Raw genomic sequence first — 17,700 nt, 5'->3', positions numbered from 1 at the left:
CTTCACTATGTAATCACCATCTGCAACCAAGAATCATATACTTGTCTAACAGTCTCAGAGGATCTTTTGAGAAATGTTTCCGTCTCAACTCTGACTTAACTACTATATCAGCTCATAACTAAGAGGACAAAATGCCGATTATTGCGTAAAAACGAATAAATACTCAGCAGACCACCACTGAAGTTTTATAGCGACTGATCATTAACAGAAAGAATAACGGCTGTAAAGTTAACGGTGGCACAGGTCCTCCTAGATTGGAAATCTGAGTTTATAGGAGCAATAGTTCCACAAATGAAACCTTTTGCGCAATGAAGCGTCTCTCTCTCTTTCTCTCTCTCTCTCTCCCCCTGTTATTTAAAGTCTGAGATGTTTTAAATAAAAGTTTTCTCAGTAAGTCACGGTAAGGGGAGGATATAGCTCCTAAAACTTGCTTTGTAACTACAACAACAAGAAAGTGATACCCCCAATGAGACGAAACTAACCTATATCTTTAGATTTAAAAATAAAAAACTGATGAAATTCCTGACATTTATAATCAGCGTTTAATTTCTAAATTATCTCTTGGAGCCGGAGACATCAAGTCAATGGAGCGACTGACGACATCATTGTTCACAAACAAATGACAGATCAACCTAACCAACTTTTTAGTACAAAAATGTACGTGAAAGCTGGAAGAAATGACCGGTAAGTCAATCTCAGGGTGGTTCTGTTTCTGGTGATGAACAAATAACAAAAGTGCACTTAATGTGTCCGATCGTTATACCGCCAAACAATCCGTCCCCAATATTTTCTTTACGGACTATGAAAAGATGCAGAAGTACACAAAAATTATCTCTATTTACATGGGACTCAAACATGACAAGTATTACGAAGTATAGAATTAGATATTACAATCATTTAAGTGCATTATCAGCACAACGAAACTTAACAGGCTTACGGTACAACAGATCGAGAAAAGGTGCTTCTAGAAGCTTGGCCTAGTAGTAAGAGTACCTGGCCATAAAACTTTGATTTGACAACATGGATTATTTTATGGATGAAGCGGAAACGAATTTACGTATCATCACAATTATTACATAGATTTATTTCATTGTATGTTTTTTATAATTTCACCTACGATTTTTCTTGGGTCTCATGGGGAACATTACAGCACCTCTCACGAAAAAATAGAGACTTCGTGCCTCAGCGTAGCCAGTTTTTCCTAAGGAAGCTGAGTTAAACTAACAAACATTGTTGAGATTGACGTACATTTTTACGACTTCATAGTGAACATTGACAACAAAAAAGAATTGTGAATATTCTGCAACGTCTCATTATTTGACAGAATTTTCTCATCTCGAGAAATTAGAACGGGCGATTTACTTTTCACTCGATGAAAAAACTTTCAGTAGCCAAGTTCACATGAATTAGACTTAATTTCTGACAACCGATTTCGACATATATGGTATCTTCTGGTCTGTAACATAATGTATTTAAACTGAGTATATCTCCTATCATGATCCGTCAAGTAATATTTGAGAAAAATTTTTGTTTGACATTACAGCCGGCCGGGATGGCCGAGCGGTTATGGGCGCTACTGTCTGGATCCGCGCGACCGCTACGGTCACAGGTTCGGATCCTGCCTCGGGCATGGATGTGTGTGATGTCCTTAGGTTAGTTATGTTTAAGTAGTTCTAAGTTCTAGTGGACTGATGACCTCAGCAGTTAAGTCCCATAGTGCTCAGAGCCATTTGAACCATTTTTTTGACATTACAAAAAAGGGAAACGCAAACATACATTAGCATACATTCAAAGAATTTTTGTTCAAATACTTGTTCCCTTTGAGTTGGAACCTCATGCCACGTTGTCATTATGGTGGAAAAAATATAGCACATTATACAAAGATTTGTCAGAAATTAAGCGTTTTACAGTTAAGAAGCACATCTTGCACCTGTCCATGTTCGCATACGTAGCGCTCACGGATGATTGTTGATTCTTAAAAATCAGAATATACCGTAAAATGCACATTTTGAGTTGCATCATATACCTCGTCTAAAGTGGATCCTCAGTCTATCGAACATATCACGCAAAGGCTAGCAGAAGAGCAAATGTGCATTTTACTGTGTATTATGACTTTGAAGAACTAACAATCATCCGTGAGCGCTATGAATGCGAACGTTCCCAGGTGCTCAATGTCCTTTTCAACTGTAAATTTTTTATTTCTGACAAACTTTTAGGTATATAATGCGTACTGTATTTTCGCCGCTACGATGACAACATGGCATGAGACTCTAACTCAGAGTGAACAGGTTTTGTAACAAAACTTTTTTGAAGATATGTAAATGTACATTTTCCATTTCGATTTTTTTAATGTCAAATTTTTTTCTCAAATATTATGTCACAAATCATGATAAGAGATATATGCACGTCTATGCATTATAGTTCAGACCATAAGATCACAGTTGTTCATATTTGTCGATATCGGTTGTCAAAAATCAAGAAGAATTTGTGCAGTCTTGGCGATTGAAAGGCTTTTATCCCATCCTCTGGCCGTGTCTATGTGCTCTCCCTTTAGCTGTTGTCTGTGACAGGTCAGCTTCTGAGGGAAGGAGAATTTCTTCAGCTTGGAGCTGAATAATCCTCCTAAATGGGTTGCGCCCGGAGCCTACGTGGCTGACTCACAGGGCGAGAAATTTCCCATTCACGGCCAGTGTTTCCAACATCCATGGCAGATCAACTCCTAGAAATCCTACCAGAAAGAAATTTTGCACAGAAGCACTGTTAAAGGGAACAGGAAATGGCCTGCATTCTGATCCTAAGCCATTCTGATCGGAGCGTTTGGGAGCCCGGGGAATCGAGGATCGCCTGTGGCTTTCGTGGGTTGTAGAAACCGTGTGCCTCTTGGGATGGAGGTGGTGTTTTCGTTGTGTAATTCTGCGGTCGGTAGTAATTGATCCTTCTTAATTAATTGGTACTGCAATGCGGAAGACTGACAGAATCCTAAATGTCTTTCCAGGCGCGCCCGTGGGTTTCTGCTCGGCCTCTTTTCCATTTTCTCGGCTAATGTTTCGGACTACTTAGCGTGAACTTGTTCGGTAAAGGGAGAGACCTCAGAGCAGAGTGTTGAGACGTTGGCTTGGTTGACGTAGTCTTCGATAAGAGTGACGGAATTGGCTAGAATTGATTCATACCAATTGTCCGTGCAAATTTGCGTCATGAGTGCAAGTGTTTTGTTTGTGACCCAGCTGTGTTCCGAAGATTTACGATTTGGAGTATTTATATCAAGTAAACGGCAAGTGCTGTTCACGACCGTATTTGACTTAGCTCTCAATCTGGACAGTAAAGTTGCTTCCTTGTCCGGTCCGGTGCCATCCGGGAGTTACACCTAATCAGAGATACACTCTAAGAAGCTTTTGCTTGTATATCCAGCGCGACATCAAAGAAATGTCTTTCTGGAGATTCAAAAATCTGGTTTCTGTCTTGCCATGTTCATAATACATTCTGCTAAACACGAATACGTGGGAACACCGGCAGACACCGAACAAAAATTCAGCAGCTCTAAAAGATTGCTTTGGGGTGTGTTAACGTTTCGACACTGGCGTTTCTGCTATGACGCAGCTTCATTAAGAAGACAAGAGTGAGCAGTGTTGACTGCGCGCAGGACAGGAAACACTGTGACTCAGAGTTCACGGTACGGCTCCCCGTATGCTCGGCCAAGTTGTTCCTTACAAGCGGACCCTCCCACGGCGCAGTTCGCTTCCGGTGAATCAGTTTCCAGATTTTGCGTCGGAATGAATAGCGGCCACTGTTGCCCCTGCGTGTGGATCGAGCAATGGCGTGTGAAGGAAATGCACGCCTCCAGAGGAATGTGGTGAAATCTTCCAGCAAACTGTAATATACGAGGGAATAGCCAAAATGTTTTCATTATAACCTCGAAAAAATAAAGGTATGTACTCAATTTTTTGTTCGCCTGAAGTCGTGGTAGACATTGAAAGCCCCCTGTCACAGTAGCGGAGCCCGCTGCAACAAAATAAGGGGGGAGAAGGGGGGGGGGGCTAGCTTATCTCCGCTTTATCAACGGAGTACATATGCCCCACTAGGCACCTACTACCCTCCCCAATCATGTGCAATGTATTACATTTGAGCCTAGTTGGAAAAGGACGTGACCGAAACGTTTGCGTTACAAATAAATTTATAGTAACTGGTTCAGTGTTTCATATTAAAGTCAGTGTCCAATGTTTATTTACCAGTACAAATAATCTTTTGTCCATAATGAAATACTGTAGTAAGCGAGGAGCTAGCGAGCGGTAAGGCACTAGCCTACAAAACCGTAACACACAATCCAGAAAAGACTTTATTAAATAAAAATTTTTATTTCCTTTTCTGCCTTTAAACACAATAACCTTAAAAATTGCAGTTAAATGTAAGAAAAACAGCAAAATAATTTAGCAATTGAAAATTAAGAAAATTTCAGATCATATTTAAAAAAACTTTACCAGTTCTCACTAAATATAAGAAAACAAGTGATTATACAATAACTGAAAAATTGAGAACGTTTCAGTTGACGTTTGGAAGCACTAGATAGCGTGAATCCCCCGTTAAATCAGTTTCAAATGACACAGTATGAAATCAATACTTTACTAGAGCATACCATGAAGGGCTCAGTTAATACATGTTCCAAGAAAAAGTATACACTAGTAGCCAGTGCATCAATTGAGACCTATAAATCCAGCAAATGAGAAGATGGAGTGAGCAATCGTTAAACATAAGCTTGCCAAATCAAGAAAATGGAACTGAAACTCTTTAAGTAAAATGGAAATGGATCAGGCTGGTTGCATGAAAGAATATATTAATGAAATTTGAACTACAATGCCGACAAAGCATCCACAAAAACAACAAGCTGTTAAATTAATCCTGACTACAAAAGTTAAGCACACAAAGGCAGCAAGAATACTGACAAATTATAAAACCGAACACAAATCCTCCATACAAGAGCAAACAGACAGAAACCTTTAGCAACATATGTATGTTAGCGACCGGTAAAGCTTTAAAATGAAACGAAATTACCTCATACCTAATATTCATTATATGATGATACCTGCAACCCAGGGAATACTTCCAAATGTTCATATAGTCTACTTGCTACTGTGCTCACCAAGCGAGTCCAACGGGTACCAGTGCCTGCAATTCTGTAATTCCACTTTGCATGTGAATTCTGTTGTCATAAATAGCAGATTAAGTTCAAGGACTGTCATCGACCAAATCCGACGGACGCTCTGCTGAGGCGTATAGGGTGACTGTATAGCAATGCCCACTCGTTCGAAATAACATTTCTGCTCGTGGCATCCATGTCCCACATGACTGCCAGGACTTGCCGTTGGATGGCGACCCTCCTTCTATCGGTGGTAAACGACTGATAAGGAAACAGCACCAAGCACCAACTTGAGCTCGTATTTTAAGAAGAAAAAACGCACTAACGTGATATCAGCACCAGAAAACGATTCGGCGCGAGAAGTTGGACCATAATTCTCATACTACGCAGTATTGATCATCAGAAGGCATAGCTTTAAACTTCGCGCGTACCAGGTGTTTGCCACTGGCGCCGCTCACTGCAGCTGCCTAATTCACCAGCTCGAAATTTCTCATTTTGTTTTCATTTTCATTTATTGTATGTTTAAATATCTGTTACATAGTATTTTAAAACAGATCGTGCATATTTCATCATATTATAATACGATATTTTCCATTATACTGGCACATATTATTTACAGCGAAGAGAAAGTATAACAATATAGAAACTGCAAATTGGTTAGAAAAAGGAGGTCGCTAAGAAAAAAGGTAGAAACAAAAGGAAACAATGGCCGCCCATCACAGTCAGTAATCCGAAGGGAAAGTCTCGGGACTGCATAGAGCCTTCTTCTTTCTGTTTCACATTACAAGTTTTATATATAATATCATTATATATTAAGAGTTAGTGTCCTACATTAATTACTTTTTGAAGAGATAACCTTAGGTAACAATAGCCGATCATTGTTCACAGACTATAGTTACATACACTTCAAGGACAATATTTAGTATAATTGTTTCTGTGATTTCCTTATAAGACGTGTCAGGAAGGCAGAGCTTGGAATGAGGTCATTGAATATGCATTTGTCCTTTGTTTATAAGTTTCTACGTAGCTGTGTTTGTATGTCTTTCTATCTCTAATATTATCCTATGTATCTGTGTAGTTTTGAAGCTACATTGTTTTGTGTGTTACCTTGGATTAGTGTGTATCTGCTTCATCTTCTGATTCACTGTATGATCTTTTCAAATGTTCAAATGTGTGTGAATTTTTAAGGGACCAAACTGCTTAGATCATCGGCCCCAAGACTCACACACTACTTAAAGTAACTTAAACTAACTTATGCTAAGAACAACACACACACCCATGCCCGAGGGAGGACTCGAACCTCCGGCGGGAAGGGGCCGTGTAGTCAGTGACACGGCGCATCTAACCGCGCGGCCACTCCGCGCGCCTATGATTCTCTGTTATCACAGCTGTAATTTAGTGTTATTGTTATGTCTGGAATGAGTGCGGCGACTCTCCTGCGTATTCTTCTTGTAATAGTCTTGAAATAGTGCCCGCTGTTCTGTCTAGGTATGACCATTGATGTTATTGAAGGAGTTGTCTATGTTGTCGCGTGTTATATTTCGTCGTCTGGCCTGTGTATGCACAACGCAGTGTACTATTACATGTTCGGGGGAGCCAATTTCCCCAGAAGCGCATTCTGAACTTGGACGGATGTTCATCCGATGTAAGTGTGTAGGATATGGACAATGTCCGGTTAGGAAATGTATCATTCTGCGGTCTGGGCGAGCTTGTATATTTTCTAATCTTTCCCTTATGTTTGTGTAGAAATCATAGACTCTCCGGCCCAATGCCATTGTCAGGTATTCACTGGTTGTCTTCTAAGATCGTCTTTACCGGTGATATCTTCTTCAATGATCGATCGTTATTTTGTCCCTGAAGCCATCTTCATACAGTACTTTGCAACACGGTGCTGCGGGGCGGGGTCGGTCGGTCGTTCTTTCGTCTTCTTACTCTCTCTCCCAGTCACTTTCATCGATCAGTTCACCTACCTCTATATTTCTTCCTTCCGACGTCCCTTCACTCTGCATTAGTAGATACACGCTAGGCAGTGTAAAACAGCGTTGATGAAACCACTATCTAATACACTACTGGCCATTAAAATCGCTACACCACGAAGATGACGTGCTACAGACGCGAAATTTAATGGACAGGAAGAAGACGCTGTGATATGCAAATGATTAGCTTTTCAGAGCCTTCACACAAGGTTGGCGCCGGTGGCGACACCTATAACGTGCTGACATGAGGAAAGTTTCCATCCGATTTCTCATACATAAACAGCAGTTGACCGGCGTTGCCTGGTGAAACGTTGTTGTGATGCCTCGTGTAAGGAGGAGAAATGCGTACCATCACGTTTCCTACTTTGATAAGGGTCGGATTGTAGCCTATCGATATTGCGGTTAATCGTATCGCAACATTCCTGCTCGCGTTGGTCGAGATCCAATGACTGTTAGCAGAATATGGAATCGGTGGGTTCAGGAGGGTAATACGGAACGCCGTGCTGGATCCCAACGCCCTCGTATCACTAGCAGTCGAAATGACAGGCATCTTTTCCGCATGGCTGTAACGGATCGTGCAGCCACGTCTCGATCCCTGAGTCAACACATGGGGATGTTTGCAAGACAACAACCACCTGCACGAACAGCTCGACGACATTTGCAGCAGCATGGACTATCAGCTCGGAGACCACGGCTGCGGTTACCATTGACGCTGCCTCACAGACAGGAGCGCCTGCGATGGTGTACTCAACGAACTTGGGTGAACGAATGGCAAAACGTCATTTTTTCGGATGAATCCAGGTCCTGTTTACAGCATCATCATGGCCGCATCTGTGTTTGGCGACATCGCGGTGGTATGGGGAGCCATTTGTTACACGTCTCGGTCACCTCTTGTTCGCATTGACGGCGCTTTGAACAGTGGACGTTACATTTCAGATGTGTTATGACCCGTGGCTCTACCCTTCATTCGATCCCTGCGAAACCCTACATTTCAGCAGGATAATGCACGACCGTATCTTGCAGGTCCTGTAAGGGCCTTTCTGGATACAGAAAATGTTCGAGTGCTGCCCTGGCCAGCACATTCTCCGATCTCTCCCCAATTGAAAACGTCTTGTTAATGGTGGCCAGCACATTCTCCGATCTCTCACCAATTGAAAACGTCTTGTTAATGGTGGCCGAGCAACTGGCTCGTCACAATACGGCAGTCACTACTCTTGATGAACTGTGATATCGTGTTGAAGCTGCATGGGCAGCTGTACCTGTACACGCCATCCAAGCTCTGTTTGTCTCAATGCCCAGGCGTATCAAGGCCGTTATTACGGCCAGAGGTGGTTGTTCTGGGTACTGATTTCTTAAAATCTATGCACCCAAACTGCATGAAAATGTAATCACATGTCAGATCTAGTATAATATACTTGTCCAATGAATAACCGTTTATTTCTTCCTTCTGACGTCCATTCAAAATGGTTCAAATGGCCCCAAGTACTATGGGACTTAACATCTGAGGTCATCAGTCCCCTAGCCTTAGAACTACTTAAACCTAACTAACCTAAGAACATCACACACATCCATGCCCGAGGCAGCTTTCGAACCTGCGACCGTAGCAGCAGCTCGGTTCAGGGCTGAAGCGCCTAGAACCGCTCGGCCACATCGGCCGACGACGTCCCTTCAGTCTGCAGTACTAGATACACGCTAGGCAGTGTAAAGCAGCGTTAATGAAACCACTAGCTAATACCTACCACACAGAGGCCCTGTAACTCAGCTTGCAAATCAGTTCCTGTTGTTTCACTTTCACAGATTTCAGGCGGTAGGAGAATGCAGTTTAATTGCAATAAGCATTTGAAAATTCTATTAACGCCCTTCTTATTCAGAAGGAAGCACATGAAATAGCTATCAAATCCGAATTTAATAATGCAAATGCTCTATCATTCGTAATTCACAGTTTATAACAACATATTTCATGCGTAAAAGCAGCCAGAATTCCTGCAAGTCCGACCCGATTAAAGTTTTCGATCTAACAGTCATTGACCCAGCACTATTAGCAAGTTGAACACTCGGTCGTTTCAGTAGTCTTCTATGTTAGAAGTACTTGCCAAAGAACACGGAATATGCCACGTGGAATTGTCACTGTGACCGAAAATTTCACACGCTCATAAAACTTCAACTAATTAATTCGGAAATATAACGCTTTCATCAAAATGTTCGTAACTTAAGCTGTTTTAGTCACGACACTGAACTTCTGAGTTCCTTACTTTATATACTATTTTCACGGAGACACCTAGGTTAGCAGGCGACCGCTCTATGCTCCTCTCCTCTCTGCCTATCTAATTATCTGCGCGCGGGAACCGCTTAACGCTGATTGGCTATTGATCTGAATGACCTATCAGAATGATCCCTCCAGATCATTCTCGCGGCTAAATTTGCCTTATCCAACCACTAATCAGATAGTCATTTACGTCATTACAATTTCAATTTCTAATATATTGTTTAATAAAATAGAACAAAATGCAAAATGTTCTTTAAATTAATACAGAAACTTATTCCGCTTCAGACTCTTATTCTGGCTGCTCTCTTACAAAAGCAAGCACACATCGACATATGTCATCAGCATCATGGTTGCAACACAATTTTCCCACGGTTCAATTTTATAAGGTTTTACATGAAAATGAGAGTAATATTCGTACGTCCCGCATACACTTTCTCATTCATTCCCAGTTATTCACACATAAAAATAATAAGTAAACAATAATTTTGAATCATTTTTACTACATAACGTAGAGTAATTAAAGTGCAAGGCACCATGATGACCAAGGAATGTCGTACACTTGTTGCATACAACGTACACCCCTTCATGAAGATCACGTTTCCTGACACCAGTGACGTTTTTCAACATCAGTGATGGAGTGGTTCGAGGAACATATTGAAGAAATCAAATGTGTGCTCTCCCCCCCCCCCCCCCCCCCCCCCTTCCGCCAACTCTCCAGATTCCAGATCTGCACCCAATGGAACACAATGGGATGTGACTGAACGTGGCGTCAGAGCTCATCGCTCCCTTCCCCGGAATGTATCGGAATTAGGTGACTTGTGTGTGTAGATGTGGTGCTGACTTCCTCCAGTGACGTACCAAGCCAGCCGCTGTGGCCGAGCATTCTAGGCGCTTCAGTCTGAAACCGCGCAACCTCTACGGTCGCAGGTTCGAATCCTGCCTCGGGCATGGATGTGTCTGATGTCCTTAGGTTAGTTAGGTTTAAGTAGTTCTAAGTTCTAGGGGACTGATGACCTCAGATGTTAAGTTCCATAGTGCTCAGAGCCATTTGAACCATTTGACGTACTAAGGCCTCATTACTTCCACGCCACGACGAGCCGTCTTTGTTATCCGTGACAAAAGTTAGCATACCGGCTATCAGTTAGATAGTCATAATGCTCTGTTTGATCAATGTCTGCCTCGAAATCAGAACAAATAACCTTAAGGAAATGAAGAATTATTATGAACTAGAGTCACTAAGTTACGATTTACAATTTGATAATGCCAATCACGCTTAAGAATAGCGCAACTCTTGTAAATGTACCTCAGTTTAAGATTGTCATCTTTCCAGTCTAAATAAAATTACGCACAATAGCGATGTTAATAATTAAATAGAGTTACTTTACTTCTTTGACGATACGTTCAACCTGTTTGCATTTGTGAATCGAAGCATACCAGGGGCTACAGGTTAGAAATTGCGAAGTTTGAAAAAGAAAAAGCGCTATCTCTTTCAGTTCACTGACACTATGAACGCAGACCTCAAGTATTGTATCTGGGGACCTACAAACGACGGAGAGGCTTCGTCCCCTCCGTAGCCCGCAGTGATCGACAGCCCCACAGCAGGCTACAGCAGTCCACTCACCCACTGCCGCCCCACAACGAACCCAGGTTTATTGGGCCAGTCAACGGATGTTTAGAACCAAGTACAGTAAGAAGCCACCAACAAGGAAGGCCATTTACCACTGGCACAACGAATCAGTTACGACGGGTTTTTTGTGTCCGACAAAGAGAAGCGGACGTCCCAGTGTGAGTGAAGTGAATGTGGAGCGCGGACGAGAGACATTCATAAGGAGCCCAAAGAAATCGTTGCGTCGTGCATCCCGTGAACTCGAAATGACTCCAATGACAGTGTTTAAGGCCCAGCGACAGAAACTGTTTATGAAACCATCCAAATTGGTGCTAGTGCAGAAGCTCAATGACGACGACAAAGACAAGCGTTTTGAGTTTTGTTCGCACTTGCAACAACTGAATGAGGATGGGGATGACATTGTTGATCGCTAAATGTTTGACGACGGAGCCACTTTTCACTTAATTGGGAGGTGAATAGGCATGATTGTCGAATCTGGGGTACAAAGCGCCCACACGAATGCAATGAATTTGAGCGTGATTCCCCAAAAGTAAATGTTTTTCGTGCCTTGTCACGTCGAAAACTGTGTGGGCCGTTCTTCTTCGCGGAGAACACTGTCACTGGATATTCCTACTTGGACATGTTGCGGCAGTGGCTGATTGCCTCAAATTCAATCGTTCATCTTTCAGCAGGATGGGGCTCCACACCATTTTCATCGTGAAGTTCGTGGGTACCTGAACACGGAGCTGCTGCATCGATGAATCGGCTGTGCTACAGAAATGGACAGCTCTTTCATTAAATGGCCTCCCCCATCACAAGATCTCGCTCCGTGTAACTTTTTTCTGTGGGGACACATTAAAGATCTGGTGTATATACCGCCTCTAGCACGTGATGTAGCAGAGCTCCGGCAGAGAATACAGGAGGCGACTGCCACAGACGACGGTGCCATGCTTGGACGGGTATGCCAAGAATTCGATTGCAGTATTGACGTCTGCCGGTTCACTCATGGTTCGCATATCAAATGTTTGTAAAAAGAAGAAAAAACTTATAGAGTTTCTCTTCAAAATGCAATATATATGACATCTGTACAATGTGTAGTTCTTGTGCAATAAATATTTGAATATGTTCCCGGGCTTTATGTACACCCTGCGCTTGCTAGCCGTGAGTGTGAGGGCGCACACGACCCTCAGGGCAGGCGCGGTATGAACCATATATGTGATTGGTAAACTGTTTAGACCGGAATAGAGAGAAGCAATAGAAGAACGGAGACGACACCATGACAACACTAGGAGAGAAGAGAAACTGTACATGTTAAATCGAGGAAAAATATTACGTTACACATACACACCTAAACTTGCCTGAATAATGTCGTAATGAACTAAAAAAATTTTTGATAGCGGTCAGTGCATTTGTTTGTATCTCACATTTTTATCATTCTGGTAAGTTTTGTGTCCCGTCGTGATGTTGGTTTTTTGGGATTTTTCTCACTCTTTTGACGCGGAACGTTTTGCTCCTTCACAATATTGGGCAAGGATGACAGGTGCTTAAGTAATTATATCTGTAAATAACGTACTACACTCTTTTTTATTTTGTTTTAGAAATTTTAACTGTAAAGTTCTTATCTGACATTTTTTAAAGCTTGAGTAGCCCCTCCCATTTTCTTGTTGCACAATATGTTCACTATTATAGTTTACGCCAGACGATGGAACTTTAAGTGTTCCGTCACCGGTCGTGTACTCAATAAAAGAGTGTTGATTGAGCAACTGTTGTGAGGTTTCTTAGTTTTAAGGAATGGACAGCTGCGGCTGCCCCACAAAAAGAACTCTTTAGAGACCTCTACGTTTTTTATTCGATAATGCACCTCTTCTCCTCAATACCTGTTCAGTGCACCATTCACCTAAACATGACTTTGTTAAGAACGTAACGCAAAATGGTCATTGACGGTCTTGTAGTATCACGCAGTACAGGAATACGGGTGTAATGTAACTGGTCCACTTGCTGGAGTTGACAGTAAATAAGTAGCAACTCAAGGAAAATACATACCGGCCAGTCAATCAATTGTCTTCAGCTGATGATTTGTATGAATGCAGTGCACATCATCGAAGAGCATGTAGAAATCTTACTCGTCTATTGAGAATGTAAGTTAGCAGAACAGTAGTTGCAATAATGTTTTCCTACCTACAATACATGTAGTACAGAAATGAAGTACATTTAAACGGTATGTTGTCTGAAGGCATTCCGTCATTAAGAACTACACTACTTTTATTTTATTGTGACTGACGGTGGGCGTAATGCTTACCTATTCAGAGGAACTGTACAGAATAATTGTCCGAGAGATGTGATTCAGTGGCCATACCAATACTATTAAAGGGTTTTCAGTGACACTAGCAGCATCTGGGCATCGAAATGAATCGGTTCCATTCTTTCATTGCAGCTGCACATCAAGCCCCATCGACCTCTTGTGGGAATCTGAAATGGCGTGTGAGGTGTTCTCGGTTAGGTGACACTATGCTACCAGTGTGTAACAGGTTAGAAATATAGATAGGATGGAAAGAGTACTTGGTTGGCCGAGGCAGTTGAGGCAACTGCTCGTGGGAGATCCGGGTTCGAGTACCGACCCGACACAAATTTTCACCTGTTACCATAGATTCATTTCGATGCTGAAATGCGGCTAAGGTTACTGAGAACCTTTAAACGGTACAGAATATTATGCCATTGGACAGTAATGATGAAAGTATGCAATACATACGACCAATCGTGCCTGTAAGTCCACTCAGAGGGACAGATTACTAGCTACAAAAAGAAAGGGCCGAGCTTTTTAGTCGAACTAACTGGTGTCACGCCAGTTTATATCTCATCTGGCTGCCCAAGAACTTGACACATGGAGACTCATATAGTATACCTCCACTCATCTCTACTTCCGGCACCCGTAAGTCATTTTGACTGAAGAGGCCCGAATGCCTCAGTAACGAAACTACTACGTGTGCGTACAAAGTTCTGCAATTATCGCTGGCAGGTATTCATTACTCAGTTGACAGTTTGCCAGAAACTCGAGTAACCCCTCGCGTCGCAGCTGAACATTGCGTTTTTAAACTCGCACTACTTCACACCTTAATAAGTAAACACTACATACACTCTGTACTCGTCACCGAGTAACTCACAACTAAAACAACGCTTCACTGCTGCCTTACACGTCCACACAGGCCTCACAATCACTGCCTCATAACTGAACATTATCTGCGCCGATAACTGATGCGGCGATACTGCGTACTGGTTATACATAGTTTCTCTAAAACGATTAATGTGATTGCCCTCCCCATCGTAGACCATATCGAGTGCTCCTCTTATGATCGAATTGTCGGCTGCACGTTAAACCATTACCACGATTTCTTAAACATCAGTGGTAATGAGATGTGGTACTCCATTCGATTCTTCAAGAAGACAGCTATTACCGCCACAGCATTATAAGCACTTCTAAAAGTTCACGGTCGCTATTCTCAGTAATTATTTTAGGCACTGCATGTAACGCCGTTGCGTGGCTGTTGTTTCAGTCTTGACCATGTGGGGAAGCTGGGAGACTGAGATGACGTTACACACACGTAAAAAAAGTGCTATTCGGCGACAGTGTGAGACACACTGAAGAATTACAGTTATCGTAGATACGCTTAACATACGAACAACGTGTAATTATCACATAAAGTAGTCGTGAAATTACATGTACCAGAGATCCGCATCGCAATATCGGAAACGTTCAGTTCGATTTACAGTACTATAAAATATAATAAAATCGACCGTCCTAAGTTCTGTGTAAAACCCAGTGTCAGGTCACGCCTTCTGTCAGCCTGGAGATGTGGGTACCAACAAAAAGATAACTGTACAAACGTGGCGTAAAACGCTTCCATTCCCTCAGTATGAATCACATTGTTAAATAAGAGCTACCTTAAGCCTTGACCCGTAACGCCAACAGGCGGCATTTAATCTGCCTGTGAGAAGAGGTCATAATTCTTTGCCGGCCGCGGTGGCCGTGCGGTTCTGGCGCTGCAGTCCGGAACCGCGGGACTGCTGTGGTCGCAGGTTCGAATCCTGCCTCGGGCATGAGTGTGTGTGATGTCCTTAGGTTAGTTAGGTTTAAGTAGTTCTAAGTTCTAGGGGACTTATGACCTAAGATGTTGAGTCCCATAGTGCTCAGAGCCATTTGAACTATCAATTTCATAATTCTTTGGTTTAATTGATAAGTAGCTTAGGGAAGAGGAAATTAATATAGTAGCATACCAGACAGATGTTCGTGATGAGAGCAGTGAAAAGTGTCTTAGACTCCTGTGCCAATCATTTCACCTGAGTAGAATTGGAAATCTATGTCCTTAATTATTTTCTGGATGTATTTCAATCTCTGCCATCCTCTACAGTTTTTGCCCTTTGCGGCTCCTTGTAGTACCATCGAAGTCATTCCATGATGTCTTAACAGATGTCCTATCATTCTCTCCCTTCTCATTGTCAGTGTTTTCCACGTATTCCTTTCCTCTCCGATTCTGCGCAGAACCTCTTCATTCCTTACCTTATCCGTCCATCTAATTTTCAATATTCGTCTGTGGCACCACATCTCAAATACTTTGTTTGTCTTCTTTACTGACTTTCCCACAGCCCACGGTCTCACTGCCACACGATGCTGTTCTCAAAACGTACGTTATTAGAAATTTCTTCCTCCAATTTAGGCATATGTCTGGTACTGGCAGACTTTTCTTGGCCAGGAATGCCCTTTTAGCCAGCGCTTTTCTGCTTTCTATGTCCTCCTTGCTCTGTCCACCATGGGTTATTTTGCTGCCTAGGCAGCAGAAATCCGTAACTTCGTCTACTTTGAAAGCCCAAATTCAGTTGTTAAATTTCTCACTGCTCTCATTTCTGCTGCATCTTATTACTTTCGTCTTTCTTACTGTTACTGTTACTGTTAGTCCATATTTTGCACTCATTAGATTATTCATTGCATTCAACAGATCCTGTAATTCTTCTACACTTTCATTCAGGATAGCAGTGGCATCAGTAAATTTTATATCCTTTCGTCTTGACTTTCAGTCCCATTCTTGAACCTTTTTTTTTATTTCTGTCATTGGTTCTTCGATGTACAGATTGAACAGTAGGAGCGAAAGACTACATCCTTGTGTTCCACTCTTTTTTTAATGCGAGCACTCCGTTCTTGGTCTTCCAGTCTTATTGTTCCCTCTTGGTTCTTGTACGTATTGAAGGCAACTCTTCTTTCCCTACAGCTTGCTCCTGTTTCTCTCAGAATTTCAACATCGCCGGCCGGAGTGGCCGAGCGGTTTTAGGCGCTACAGTATGGAACCACGCAACCTCTACGGTCGCAGGTTCGAATCCTGCCTCGGGCATGGATGTGTGTGATGTCCTTAGGTTACTTAGGTTTAACTAGTTCTAAGTTATAGGGGACTGATGACCTCAGATGTTAGTCCCATAGTGCTCAGAGCCATTTGAACCATTTGAATTTCAACATCTTTCACCACTTGACATTGTCGGACGCTTCTTCTAGGTCGACAAATCGTATTAATGTGTGTGTGTGTTACAGACTAACACCGAAATATATCACCATCAAACGTGGTGTTGCATTTAGCGAGTTGCACCACTAAGTGTTTCTCGACTGCTGGTAGAAGGATGCCGGTAGTGGGATTTTGAATATTTCCAGTAAATACGATCTTTGGATTGTTCCGTCCAGAGTCGACGAAGTCTGCGAATTTTGCACCATTATTTCATAGGGATCTGAACACGTCCGTAGCAGCCTTTGATAGAGCAACTTCACACAAGAGTTCTGAATAGAAGGTTCGCTAATAAACTGCCCCCCACGGGACCCTCTTACTTGAAGTGTATCCCAGGTCCAGAAACATAGGCTACCTTGAGCTTAAACTGTTGTATCTCCTACAAATGCGAATAACTACACGGCAGCGAAAATTTAAATGAAATCCTGTGGGTGTTACACCACATCATTGTGAAACAGTACACTATAAAGCCGGCGTTTCGCCCGCTTTTGCAGCGATCCACTTCAGGGGACTTTAACCGTTCTGAAGAAGAACATTTAAAAAGACTCTCGAAACGTCGGCTTTCACAGTTTGTAGTTTCACAATTTTTTAAAGTCAGGGGACTTTAACCGTCCTGAAGAAGAACATTTAAAAATACTCTCGAAACGTCGGCTTTCACAGTTTTTAGTTTCACAATGAAGCAGCCTGACACTCAAGAGATGTTATTAAAACTGCGGCTGCCAATATGAAACAATTTCAGTTATTAGCAAGCTGCGCCTTAGCTTTGTGGTAACAGGCGGGAAAACGACATTCGTTATTCCTTGTCCGTTCATGAACAATGAATAAATTTTTCCAATCAGTTCCCAGGATGAAACATTAGACTATCCATAAAAAAGCTAAGAACAAGTGCATTAGTTAGTCCAGAAATTTTATAATAGCCATTCAGGTGGAGAAAGTATGAAAGGTTACGTTCTGTACCATTTCAGCTACAGAAACGCAATTTCAGTTGCCCCTTACAGTATTTACTGTTAATCAAAACTACTACCGTGTTTGATCCGGTCAGAGTGTCTGCAATCTAACAGGTAAAAAGACGACTGCAAAACCACACGCACGGCTGCTGGAAGGAAAGAAAGCGACAAACGTGACTGGCAAGCGTTTACTGTTCCTTCCGGTGCTGCTGCCGTCCGCAGGCCAGAATC

At 42.3% G+C, this 17,700-nt stretch overlaps 1 protein-coding gene across 1 annotated transcript in view; it reads left to right on the top strand.

The window, feature by feature from the left end:
- LOC124594436 overlaps positions 1-17,700 on the top strand; it is an 822,371-nt gene that overhangs the window by 328,231 nt on the left and 476,440 nt on the right. The window lies entirely within an intron of this gene.

This window comes from Schistocerca americana, chromosome 2 (assembly GCF_021461395.2).
Source record: "Schistocerca americana isolate TAMUIC-IGC-003095 chromosome 2, iqSchAmer2.1, whole genome shotgun sequence".
Taxonomy (NCBI): Eukaryota; Metazoa; Arthropoda; class Insecta; order Orthoptera; family Acrididae; genus Schistocerca; species Schistocerca americana.
The sequence above is the reverse complement of the archived record's forward strand: the minus strand, read 5'-3'. Positions and strand labels throughout refer to the sequence as shown.